Raw genomic sequence first — 10,848 nt, forward strand, 5'->3', positions numbered from 1 at the left:
CATTCGGCAATGACAAAGACAATTTAACAAACCTTAAATTCAACTTATAACAACATATACTCAATATTCAAAGCATTTAACATCACTTCATCATGCTTTTACATCATGGCCGAATGCTCCTTTTAACCCATTTACCCTCACAAAGCATGAATTTCATCATCCAACTTACAAGCTTACAATGCCAAGAATTTTAACCTCATAATATCTATCCAACTCTCACTTATTAGCTTCTATCATCAATCTCCAACAACAGTAAATAAAAATATACTTCGTAGGTCTAAGGTAGAACCAAGAAAGGAACTCATAATTATCAAGATGTAAGCAACTACCATTGCTCATATAGATTTAGCATGAAACAACAACCATCACCCTTATTAATCTCCATAGCCGAAAACCTTACTCATTCCACACTCAAAATTTCAACATGGGTTACAAAAATAACTCGACATCTCACTCCATATCAACTAAAATTTCAAGAACTAGTATAAACTTTCTTACCTTAATATTGACCTAGGATAACCGAATGCTTCACTCCCTTCTTCCTCTTTTTATTTCGGCCAAGAAGAACCAATTTCTTCTTTTCTTTCTTCCTCAAGTCACGGCAATTGGGGGGGGGAACATGGATGAGACAACTTTGTTTTCATCACCCCTCCCTTTTCATTACTTTATTACTAACCTTTTATTTTATTCTTTCTCCCATAAAACACTAACACCAAATGTTTATAACAGGCTTTAACTTATAGCATGGCCGGCCACCATCTTGTTCTTTGGTTAATTTGACATGCAAGTACAATTATTTTGCAACATGCATAAATAGGCCACTTTACATTTGCCTAGCACATTTCTAAATTTTCCCACATAAGTCCTATTTAATAAAATTCACTTACAATTAACAAAATTCCAATATGAAATTTTTATACATGCATACATACATATAATAAGCATCAACTATGACGGTTAAATATTTTTTATGACTCGGTTTAGTGGTCCCGAAACCACTTTCTGACTAGGGTCACTTTAGGGCTGTCACACAAACTCTGACCATATTTATAATCATTCCAGAACTGAACTCTTTGGTTTCATACTAGGAGCTTATCCCACAGATCTCGTAAAATCCTTTATAAGCACCACTCTGGTAAGGGGGTGGGGTCGTAAGATCCCTAACTTGCCTCTCATACGCATATACATATGACACAATTTCATCATTATAGTAACATTTTCACAAACATAGATGAGTGTACCACAATCTAAGCTCTCATCCAGCATATTATCATATACATATCATTATAGTCATATAACTCGATTCAATCAATTTAGCACATTTATTTATGCTATGCGAGTTTGCCAATCATACTTATTCAAACAAGCATACGTAGACATTTATTCCATCAATATTTTTGATAAGTTTACTCAAACACATGCATTCGTTCAAATAAATCAATCATATACATCATGGAATTATCGGTTAAACATAGGTAAGCTCATCATAATATAATCTTTTATTCATACCTTTGTGGATTTCTATTTATCACGTTCACTTAATCAAGTAAGTCAAGTGTACAACATCATATGAGCATCAAACTAGCATGGGTATTCATCACAACATGAATTTCCATCTCACATGTTATTACGTATATCCTGAACTTTTATTCATAATTTTCTGAATCCAAGCTTATCATGACTATACTTCACCCGAATACCTTAGCATCACATTTAGCATGGTCAGTGTAGCTCAGTTGGAGATTACCTCTGTCCAAACAAGATGGTTCTTATTCTCGTTGGGAGACATCACACAATCACAAATTGGCGGCATGTATAGCTAGACTCTCATTCACGCTAGGTTAGACCGAGAACTAACTAAACCATAGCTCTAATACCACTAAATGTAACACCCCTTACCAGTATCTGATGCCGAGATAGGGTTCTAGGCGTTACCGGACTTGAACGTACACCATTTCATAAAATCGAGCCATAAAATTTCATTTAAATTAAAAACTTTCAATCACATGCATAATGTCCCTTACACGAGCTACTGATGATCTAAACATGCATTAAAGGCAGGGTGGGACTAAACCAAGAACTTTGGAAAGTTTTGGCAAAACCTAGAAAAATTTTCATGAAATAGGGTCACAGGCTCGTGTGGACATAGGGACACGCCCATGACCTCAGGCCGTGTAACTCTCTGTTTATGATGTTAACAAAACAAATTGTACCACACGACCAAGCCACACACCCGTGTCCTAGGTCGTGTCCTCCACACGGCTGAGACACATGGTCGTGTCTCTGCCCGTGTGGCTAGCACTTAGGCTATTTTCCAAGCCTTTTTGTTGCCTTAATCTTTTACAAACTTAACCACTTTAAAGACACATATCATAGCATCTTTTTAATGATTTAGCATGTCTCACTAAGGCACATTGTAACACCCCACACCCGTGCCCACGCCGGATCAGAATATGAGGCATTACCTAACTTAAACTTATACATATAAACGTTTTACTAAACCCAAAACATAGTCAAATTAAAAATTTTTTCAATTTTATTTAAAAACTTTTTAATAAGAGCCCACGAGGCTCAAAACAACCATTGGAGCCCATTAGAAATCAATCCGGGTTCTAAAATGAACTTTGAGAATAACACTTAACACAGGGGCACACGCCCGTGTGGGAGGGGCAACACGCGCGTATGACATTTCAACACGGTCGTGTTATTAGCCCGTGTGGTTCACACGACCTAAGCAATACAGGGACATGCCCGTGTCTTTTACCCATGTGGAATTAATTCTAAATACACATCTACAGGGGTTTTCACATGGCCTGGCACATGCCCGTGTCCGTGGCTCTTGTCCTTCACATGGCCATGACACGCCCGTGTGAAAAACCCTGGACATTCTATTTATGATGTCAGCAATAAGGGTCATACGGCCAAGGCACCTACACACGGCGAAGACACACGGTCATGTCTCTACCCGTGTGTTTACTACCATGCATACTAACTTGAAATTTTTACGTGCAGGGGATACATGGCTAAACAACATGCACATAGGGCTGACCGTGTGTCACACACGGCCTAGATAGATGCCCGTGTGTCTACCCATGTGAAAAAAATAAGGCTATTTACCAAGCCTCTTTGCCACTCTTACAAACACCTATTTATATAAGATTAACCGAGTTTAATACCAACATAATATGCATAACCAAAACAACCATAATCATTAGAAATTTGCATCATTGCATTGAATACTAATTAGCATTAGCCAATATTCATGGCCTATACAAAATAAGTATCACAATTCACATATGAGCCAACACATTTTGACTACCTGACAAAGCGCTAAATAAAAGACTCGAGTCCCTATACATGCTAATAAATGAAATAATTAAACTAGCTATACCAAGATCTTGAGTGATAGTGTGATCAAAGCTTTTGACGTTAATGGATCTCCGATGCTAGCTTGGCAGCATTATAAGGAAATAAATGAAATGAGGGTAAGCATGGGAGCTTAGTAAGTACATATATGTAAAGAGAGTGTAATTAAAAGAAAACATGTTTGTCAAACGATAAATTGACATGAATAAAAGATGTAAATCACTTAAACTTATCGATCTTGTTCTTCCTTTCATTCATGTACACTTGAAGGCATCTCATCACCGACTCAAGCCTTATCCATGAGTTCAGCCTACATACCTCATCAAACTTTCACCAACGCAATCTTCGCATTACCTGTTGAACGCTCGAAACACATAGGGATAAGTGAGGAATTCACATCTCAATGTCATATAAGTAGTCAGAGCTACCTTGTGCTATGAAACACTCATATTTGAGCTACTCACAGGCCCTTTTATCAAGTCAAGACTCGGACCCCCATAATTATTAGGTACCCCTCGCTCATTGAGCTACTCGCGGGACTGTACACGGAGTCAGTACCCAGACCCACGTTACATACAACATTCATTTTATGAAGTCAGACTCAACTCATGAGTTCAGACAACATAATTTTTGTAGCATGGCCCTTTGTATCCTATGCTATGTCTAAGGTTCAACGGGATTCCACATCTAACCGAATAGCATTGTATTTGCTCGCAATGTAATTTACTCAGACAACATGTCATTTACACATTCATGGCAACAAGTAGACTTTAGATACATAACAACAATAAGCAAATTAAGCATGTGTATTATCAAAGTATTTTAAAGTAAACTTCATTAACACATTACTTACATATGTACTTACCTCGATACAAAATAATGAAGACGAGCTTAATTCTCGTAAACTTTATTCTTACCCCGATCAAGACCCGAATCACGCTTCTCTTGATCTAAATTAATAAAATTCATTTATTTCATCAGCATATCGATTTATACACTCAAAATTTCATAATTGGGCAAAATGACTATTTTGCCCGTAGACTTTTACAAAATGACCATTTTACCCCTATGCTCGAAAATTGATTTTTTTATTGAATTTCTTCATATTATAAGCCTAGCCGAACCCTTTTTACTCTTATAGCAATCCAAAATTTCCACTATTTCACACATTTATCTTTTATTTCTTAATTTATACAAAATAGTCCTTAATAGGGTTTTCATGAGAAATCCCTTCACAAAAGTTGTTTATTACCCTTTTAAGACTCATATTCTTCCGTAAAATTTTAGTTAACAACACACATGATTTCATGGAAAAACACTAGACTCTTGTCTATCTTGCAAAATAGTCCCCTCATTTGAAAGCTCATCCTTCAAGGGGTCAAAAAATGTAAAAATCTTTAAGAGAACTCATGAGAATCACTTACTTGCAAAGGCTTAGAGTTGCTGAAATTTCGAAGCTCAAAAGCCCCTCTAATGGCTGAAAATTTCTGTGGTAGGAGAAGAGAATGAAAGGATGAAGTCATCTTGTCTTATTTTATTCAATTAAGTCACCAAACCACCTAAACTTTTGACTTTTTGACCAATTTGCTCCCTATGGCCGGCTAAGCTCTTAGGAAAGGGTCTAATTGCCCTTTAAAAACCTCCAAATTAAGGTTCATGGAAATTTAACACCTTTAGCTAACAATTTAAGACTTTTGCACTTTATGCGATTTAGCCATTTTTCGCAATTAAGCAAGCAATCGCTAAAATTAATTCACCAAAAATTTCATGTACTTATCTAATCATGCTACAATACATAATATAATATAAAAATAAATTCTTCAACCTCGGGTTAGTGGTCCCGAAACCATTGTTTTGACTAGCCCTAAAATCGGTCTGTTACAATTTTCCCCCTTTAGGGATTTTCGTCATCAAAAATCTTACCGGTAAAAAGGTTTGGGTAAAAAGGTTCGAGCTAGGATCTTAACAGGTTCCTCACTATAAGATATATCCGATCTAATCTCTACTTCAGTCGGAGAAATAACATGTGAGGGGTTCAAGCGGTATCGGCGTAGCATGGACACATGGAATACGTCATGGATTTTTTCCAATTTCGATGGTAAGGCTAACCGATAGGCTACCGGCCCGACACTCTCAATCACTTCATAAGGTCCGATAAAACGCTGACTCAGTTTGCCCTTTTTACCAAATCTAAGAACCGTTTTCCACGGGGATACTTTTAGAAATACCTTATCACCGACTTGAAACTCTACCTCCTTTCATTGCAAATTCGCGTAGGATTTCTGTCTATCTGAAGCGGCCTTTAAACAATCATGAATCACCTTAACTTTTTCTTCTGTCTCCTTAACTAAATCGACCCCATGAATCTGACCCTCTCTAAGCTCGGTCCAATACAAAGGCGTTTGGCATTTACTCCCAAACAACACTTCATAAGGTGCCATCTTTAAACTCGATTGAAATCTGTTATTATAAGTAAACTTCACCAGTGGCAAATACTTTTCCCAACTCCATGAAATTCCAATACACAACATCGGAGCATGTCTTCCAAGGTCTGAATAACTCGTTCTGATTGGCCATCGATCTACGGGTGGAAAGCCGTACTAAAATTCAACTTTGTTCCCAAAGCCTCTTAAAACTTTTTCCAAAACCTCGAGGTAAATCTAGGGTCCCTATCCGAAATAATCAACAAGGGCACTCCGTGTAGTCTCACAATCTTAGAAACATACAAGTTAGCCAATCTCTCAAGGGAGTAGTTGGTACGCACTGGTATAAAATGTGCCAACTTTGTTAGCCTATCCACAATAGCCCAAATAGCATCCTTTTTCCTCAGGGTTACCGGCAAACCCGTCATAAAGTCCATAGCAATTCGATCACACTTCCACTCGAGGACCGTAATTGGTTGAAGTAGACTCGAAGGTACTCGGTGCTCGGCTTTCACTTGTTGACATACTAAGCATTTGGATAAGAATTCTAAAATATCTCTTTTCATCCCCGGCACATTTTTTTCAAATCATTGTACATTTTCATACTCCCGAGTGTACTGATAACCAACCACTGTGTGCCTCATCTAAAATCTTACGAATCAAGTCGATGTCCTTAGGGACACAAATCCTATCTCAATATCTCAAACAACAATTAGAATAGACTCAAAAATTCGATTCAACATTCGACTCGCACTGGGTTCTCTTGGATAGAAATTCGCTATCACTCTTCTGAGCCTAAAAAATTTCTTAAAGAAACATCGGTCTAGTTTTTAACTCTGCTAGAACTGAACCATCCTCTGACAAGGTCAATCGAGCATTTATTGCTCTAAAAGCAAACGATAATTTTCTACTTAATGCATCAGTGACCACATTTGCTTTTCCCGGATGGTAATCTATAATCAACTCATAATCTTTTAATAATTCCAACCATCTCTGTTGTCTCAGATTTAAATCCTTTTGGGTCATAAAGTACTTAAGACTTTTATGATCAGTGTATACTTGGCATCTCTCCCTAAACAAATAATGTTGCTAGATCTTCAAAGAAAATACTATGGCAGACAACTCTAAATAATGTGTTAGATAGTTCTTCTCGTGAGGTTTCAATTGTCTCGAGGCATAGGCCACAACCTTGCCCTCTTGCATAAGTACGCATCCCAACCCATTTAGAGAAGCATCGCTATAAATCACGAACTATTTTCCTGATTTGAGTTGTACTAATACTGGAGCCTCAGTCAGTAACATCTTCAACTTCTCAAAACTCTACTAACACTTATCCGGCCATTCAAACTTAACTCCTTTTTACAGTAACCTTGTAATTGGAGTCGCAATCATAGAGAAGTCCTTTACAAATCACCGGTAATAACCGGCCAACCCTAAAAAAGTTCTTACTTCAGTTACATTACTTGGCGGTTTCTATTCAACAATAGTAGAAACCTTGCTGGGATCAACCCTAATACCATCACTCGAGATAATATGACCCAAAAAGCCGACTTCTCAAAGCCAAAAGTCACTTTTGCTAAACTTGGCATACAACTTATTGTCCCTCAGAGTCTGCAAAATGGTTCTCAAGTCTTCGGCATGTTCTACCTTGTGTCTAGAGTAGATTAGGATATCATCGATGAATACAACTACAAACTTATCTAAATATGGCTAAAACAGTCTATTCATTAAATCCATAAACACGGTAGGGGAATTTGTTAAGTCGAAAGGCATGACGAGAAACTCATAGTGGCCATACCGTATCCTAAAAAAGGTTTTAAGCACATCTGCCTTTTTAACTCATAGTTGGTAGTAGCGTGGTCTCAAGTCTATTTTAGAAAACCATGCTGCTGCCTTCAGTTGGTCAAACAAGTCGTCAATTAGCGACAACGGGTATTTGTTCTTGATCGTTCTCTTATTTAACTGTTGGTAATCTATGCACAACCTCATAGATCCATCTTTCTTTTTCACAAACAACACCGAAGCACCCCATAGTAAAAAGCTTGGTCTCACGAAACCCTTGTCGGTCAATTCTTGCAACTATGACTTTAATTCTTTCAGCTTAGTCGGGGCCATCCGATATGGAGCAATCGAAATAGGCGCGGTCTCTGGCATTAGCTCTATACCAAATTCAACCTCTCTATTAGGGGGTAGACCAGGCAATTCTTCCGGGAATATATCCACATATTCACTTACAACCGGAACTGACTCAACCTTCAACTCTGATTCCTTTGTATTAATTATAAAAGCTAAATAAGCTTTACATCCTTTCCTCAAACATTTCTGGGCAGACATTGCAGATATTACAATAGGCAAGTTCCCTGATTCACCTGATTCAACCCAAAGGGTTTCACCGTTTTTGCATTTCAATTTAATAGCCTTTTGTCTACAGTTTACCACAACATCATGGAATGTTAACCAGTCCATACCCAATATAACATCAAACTCATCGAATGGTAATAGCATCAAATCGACCGAAAACAATAACCTCTAACTACCAAAGGGCACTTCTTACATACTTTATCGACTATTACATGTTTGCCTAATAGATTTGACAGTTTAATCATAAACTCTGTAGACTCAATAGGTATATTCGTGCTAGACACCAACTTCATGCACACATATGAATGAGTAGAACCAGGATCAATCAAAGCAATAACAGTATTATCGTAAAGAGAAAATGAACCGGTGATCACATTAGGAGAGGATGCATCTTCACGTGTACGTATGGCATAGGTTCTAGTCGGAGCCATAGTTTTAGGCCTTACGGTGGTGTCTCTCGTCACATTCTTACTGCTAGCCCCAGCTCCAACATTCTTTTGAGGCCTTCCTTTAGAACTTGTGCTGCTTGGCCTTGTACCTTGAAATTTCTCTTTGTCAATCATCTCGGGGCAATCTTTAATAAAGTGATCTTAAGAACCACATCAAAAACAGGATCCACTGTTCATCCTACACTTGCCGAAATGATTTCGACCATAATGTTGGCATTCTGGTTTGAAAGATCTAACATTGCCCACACTCACCACTGATGTCGCCCGAGACTTAAAATTTGAATCTTACTTCTTACGATTTTCGTGCGAATATCCTGCAAATTCCTTGGAATGAGAGTAGACGTCTCTGGATTTCTTAGATTGAGATGGAAATGACTTGCTCGCATGCCTTTTCCTTGCATCTCTAGTTTCAGCATGGGTTTTCTTCTTTTCTTTGATTAATTCCTCGACTTTACAGGCCCGATCAATGAGTACTATGAACTCTTTTAAATCAAGGACACCCACTGATAGTCTAATTTCCTCATTAAGTCCATCTTTGAACCTTTGACACATCTTAGCCTCGAAGGATACACACTCCCGTGCATACTTACTAAGCCGGACAAACTCTCTTTCATATTCAGTAACCGTCATGCGACATTGTTTCAAATCAAGAAATTGCTTACACTTTTGATCCATAAATCTTTCACTCATGTATTTCTTCCGGAATTCCTCTTAGAAGAATTCCTGTGTGACTCTTTCATGAGGCACCACTAAGACTAACGTCTTCCACTAGTAGTATGCTGAGTCCCTTAACAATGATATGGCGCACTTCAAACATTCTTCATAGTGCAAGATAATTCATTGAATACCCTGATGGTATTCTCAATCCAGAATTCTGCCCTTTTAGGGTCATCATATTTATTAGCACAAAACTCCTCCGCTCTATGCTTTCGAATTTTGTCCACTGGAGGTCTATTCCGTCTCTCAAAGTCCGTACCCTGGGGTACTATGGGGACAGGTTGAGGGATAGGTGGGGGTAGAGGGGGTTGAGTATTCCGGTTCGCTCGAACGAACTCCATATTTCACTCATTCATCATATGGAGAAAGGCCTCTCGAGCCCCTTCTCCTCCTCCCTGACTAACCGTGGGAGGTTGATTATCGGATGGCACCGCCCCTTCGGAGGCAGCCAGCGTGTTACTTTCAACGTCGTCTGCCATAGTTCGATCAGGATCTATTACTATATGACAATTTATTTATGGCATGTATAGCTAGACTCATACACATGCTACGTTAGTCCAAGAACCAACTAAACTGTAGCTCTAATACCACTAAATGTAACACCCCACACCCGTGCCTACATCGGATCGGAATATGATGCATTACCTAACTTAAACTTATGCATATAAACGTTTTCAAAAAACCAAAGCATAGTCAAATTAAAACTTTTTTCAATTTTATTTAAAAACTCCATAATAAGATCCCACGAAGCTCAAAACAACCATTGGACCCATTCAGAATCAATCTGGGATCTAAAATGAACTCTGAGAATAAAACTTAATACAGGGGCACACGCCTGTGTGGGAGGGGCAACACGCCCGTATGACATTTCAACACGGTCATGTTATTAGCCCGTGTGGTTCATACGGCCTAATCAATACAGGGACACGCCTGTGTCCTCTACCCATTCAGAATTAATTTTAAAGTAATAAAAATTAAGCGTTCCTAATATTTTAGTTCCCTGACAACACTTAAGCGTTTGCTTGTCTTCAAGCAAAATCCTCAGCTCACAATCAAAATAAATTCTTCTCAACTTATAATTCTCATAAATAGTATCTCAAAATAATCCATAAGTAATCATACATTGAAAATTTAACTCGAAGAACATCAAAGTTTCAAACATTCCAAGTTGAGCATTTTATAATGAAAACATAAGTGTCTCCCCTCATCTAAGTAATCACCTTTGATTCAAAATATCACAGAGTTTCACATCCTCACTAAAGATTCACTCAAATCACTCGAGGTGTTTAAGGACAAGAAATTTAGCACTCAACAGTCAATATGAAAAGTTATTACCATAGGCTTGCATCAAAATCAAATCTCCATCACTATATATTTAGATGATACATCAATCAAAAGGTCTTTAGAGGGTTGTAACGTAGCTTTGGTTAGGGGGTGTGGTCACAAGCTGAAAGAAAAGGTTAGAATCGAGATTGAATTGAAAAATTACCTAGCTAGAAAAATACTAAAACTGATAAATTACATTCCTAATT

Source organism: Gossypium arboreum, chromosome 8, assembly GCF_025698485.1.
Source record: "Gossypium arboreum isolate Shixiya-1 chromosome 8, ASM2569848v2, whole genome shotgun sequence".
NCBI classification, from domain to species: domain Eukaryota; kingdom Viridiplantae; phylum Streptophyta; class Magnoliopsida; order Malvales; family Malvaceae; genus Gossypium; species Gossypium arboreum.